Genomic DNA, 4,001 nt, shown 5'->3' with positions numbered 1-4,001 from the left:
TCATAGATAATAATCAATACGATCCAAAACGAAATTTTGCGAATCCTTTACTTTAATGGCTTGAAATTGTTTTCATTTATATTTCATAAAGTAAATAAAGCGTTGTTTTTCTACTAAACAACTACCGTTAACTTAACATCAACTTGATAACGAAAAATATTGTAGCAAAGCCATATGAATTTGCTTGTTTCATGGATTCTTTTCATTTACTATGTACCATATCTTGTTAAGATTCTCAAAACCAGCACCAATCAAAAGGATTTAACCTAACTTTTTTATTCAAAGTGAGTTAATGGTTAATCTTTAAGTTTTTTTGGTAACAAAAGCAAACAGTGTCATAACTAGGAAGCCTACCTTTTCATTATTTTGTATTTTTCAACTAATTCTGGTTAAAATTTAATGATTTCAACTAGAATGTGGTTTTCTTTAGCAACCTCCATAGTTTATCCTAAATACTGTACAAATATTATATCAGGTATTTATAAGAAAAATACCTTGGTAATAATTCAATGTGTAACTTCATTGACATTTCAAACAACGTACTTTTAACTGGTAAACAATTCTTTTTCTCAAATTCGAAGTTATATTAATGTATCAAAGTAACTTGAATGTAGTTAAAGAGAAAGCTAACACTGCCATTTCCGCTCTGTTTGGATTTCTAATTTCAGTCACTACATAACATTTTGAATTGATCTTTCTATACCATTCTTGGTATCTGTTTCGCATAATGCAATGGAAACTGTTGAACCCTATGTCCTAACATTTCACTACTTTTCCCCTAATATCAGTGTTGTTTAGGGAAATTATTCTTAAACTCGATAAATTTCACAAGGATCTTATTTTAATTACATTAAACGTTTTATTAAATAGGGATACACATGGAAAACGAAATCCCCTCTTAATAGTTTGTGATATTCAGACGTCATATTAAGCTTGATAAGTAGATCCCAAGTTGGTTATCATCAAAACCCAATCGTTTAGTCAAAACAATTTTTTGAAGTTTTTTAAACATTTTCCTCATTCTTTGGACCGATACTTGATGTAAATCTGAGGCATTGCAAATAGAAATACGTAACTTTGCTCATAATCTTCTACGGATTAATTAAATAAAATGTTAGATGAAAATATTTATAAAAATGGGATGTTTTTAGGTAGTAACTGATTTTGTTGATAAGCCATAAAAATAAAATTTTTCATAATTCATCATATCACATACTCAAGGAAAATTCCTAATTGACGATTAATCATACTAATCTGTTATCTTGACAACTAGACAAAATTATCAATAATTATAAGGATCTAATAGAAAAACATATAAACAAATCAGAAGGGGGGCCGTCCAGTTTTTCCATGGTGGTCTAGCTTCCATTGACTCATGATATCAACTATATAAAATGACTTTTTCATTTTCGAATGACTTTTTTTAATTTTAACTTTCATTAGTGAAAATACTTCAGAAGTGACTATTAAGATATTTGGTACATTGACTTGAAAGGGTTAGACTAAATAGAAGGACAAACTGATAAGTATTGGATTTGAATTTCAATTCAAATATACACAGTAAAGTGTAATTACATCTACATGACCTTTTAAAGATCAATGCGCTTTTTAAAATGTTATGAAACAAATCCTATTTGATAAGTTATTTAACTAAAATAGTTAAATGAATCATTTACTCAAGAAATTAGAGATCTAGACAACTAAAAAGACTTTATAAAATTCAGTAGGCGCTCACTCACTAGTGGAGCCAATATGTGGTTAGTCGAAATATTGTTTAACCGAATCTGACAGTGAGTAATTCATCGGATGATAAAATTAGACAAAAGTTAAAAGTGTCACATGACAACTAATATAACCGTATTTTTGTTCATTAAGTCAGTAAGTTTAAATAAAGAGATAAATTTGTCGGTATTTTTTAATTTCTATTAGTCTTATTAAATGAATTGAAATAAACAATTTTCTAAAGTTTGACATAAAATATTTAAAGTTTTCTTGTCCAATATTCTATGACTTATGATAATGATTTTAGTCAAATACATATTATATATAACATCAGTGGGTTGTTTGTGGAGATTTTTAGTAATTTTTTATATACAGTTGAAATTATGAGTCAATTGAAGCTAGACCACCATGAAAAACCTGGAAGCACTGGACGGCCGTTTCCTCCTATTATGGGACTCCTCAGCAGTGCTCATCCACGATCCCGCCTCGCGAGATTCGAACCCGGGACCTACCAGTCTCGTGCGCAAGCTTGCTTAACCTCTAGACCACTGAGCCGACCGGTGTCCAACAATGTTAATGTCTAACTTCAACCAATCCACGAAATTGAGCAACCATTTCACCAATGTCTTCAGTGAGTTGATATCTCCCAACAGACCTGGTTGAACTCCACTGGTAACTACTTCTCACTAGAATTCCAGGTTATACCTCATGGAGCCAGCCACTAGTGAGCATATGATAAGTGGGTTGTTTATGGAGATTTTTAGTAACTTTTATGTATATAGTTGAAATCATGAGTTGTATATTGGTTGAAATTAGACATTAACACCGTTGGATACCGGCCGGCTCAGTGGTCTATCGGTTAAGTGCTCGCGCGCGAGACTGGTAGGTCCTGGGTTCGAATCACGTGAGGCGGGATCGTGGATGCGCACTGCTGAGGAGTCTCACAACAGGACGAAACGGCCGTCCAGTGCTTCCAGGTGTTCCATGGTGGTATAGCTTCAATAGACTTATGATTTCAACTATATATAAAAAATATATAACATCAGTTAAACAAACAATGAAAATTTCAGCAACAAAAAATCATGAAATGTTTATAATTCTTCATTAGTGATTTTATAAAAAAAGTAACCTAATGCAAATTACTGTTTAAGAAACAGAGAATGATATGATTCAGTAAGTAAGTGAATTTTTTTGTTTGTTTCAATCCACTGATGTTAGTTAGTTAGTACATTGGTTTTATAAATGAAGCTATTGATTTAATTTATTCAATATATAACGGCTATCAGTTGACAATATTTTGGTGTAAGATAAATATGAATTTATTCCTTTTTATCTTTTCATTTGTAAATTTTAATTGTCTGTAAGTGGTCGTTGCATACAACAACTTTTTTTATTACATATAGAAAGGATGACTGACGCTCATATGTGTATAGAACTAAAAATATTAAACAAGATTTATCTATTTTACATAAAACTCCAATGTTTTCTCCTATGGAACATCAATAGAATCATTTACATGAAATACATAAATGTAGAGATTTATTTTAACCTTGAAGAAACAAATTGATAAATTTGTTAAACTCAGCAACAAGTTACTGTAGGGGACAACAAAACAGATTCCAGTGAAGGAAGAAATCAAGGAGAAGTTCTGAAAGTGGATAGGCCACACTTTGAGAAAATCACCCAACTGCGTCACAAGACAAGCCCTCACATGGAATCCTGAGGGCCAAAGGGAAAGAGGAAGACCAAAGAACACATTACACCGAGAAATGGAAACAGACATGAGAAGAATGAACATTAGTTGGATAGAGCTAGTAAGGAAGGTCCAAGACAGAGTGGGTTGAAGAATGCTGGTCGGGGGCCTATGCTCGATTGGGAGTAACAGGCGTAAGTAAGTAAGTAAGTAAGTAAATCAGTTTCAGTCAATAAATGAATAAGATTATTATAAGCAAAGATGGATAGTGACTAACAGTGGAATCCGTGAAGCGCGTTTCGTCCTATTTGTGACTCGTCAGCTGGATGTACCTGTATCTCAGAGTTGATTTTCACTCTGGAACTCGAACCCAGTACCTTTCGCTTTATATGCGATCACAGTATCCACTTAGCTACTGAGTCCTGATAGCCACTTGCTTGTGCGATGAAGTGAAGTTTTAAATTCACTTGATAATGTAGTCATGAAAACATCACCCTAATCGTAGAGCATTGAAAATACATTAGTTGGCATGTAATCTATATGTTTAGAACAGTCATATTGGATTTTCGAGAGTACATAAAATCCC

Source organism: Schistosoma mansoni, chromosome 1 (assembly GCF_000237925.1).
Source record: "Schistosoma mansoni strain Puerto Rico chromosome 1, complete genome".
Classification (NCBI taxonomy): domain Eukaryota; kingdom Metazoa; phylum Platyhelminthes; class Trematoda; order Strigeidida; family Schistosomatidae; genus Schistosoma; species Schistosoma mansoni.
The sequence above is the reverse complement of the archived record's forward strand: the minus strand, read 5'-3'. Positions refer to the sequence as shown.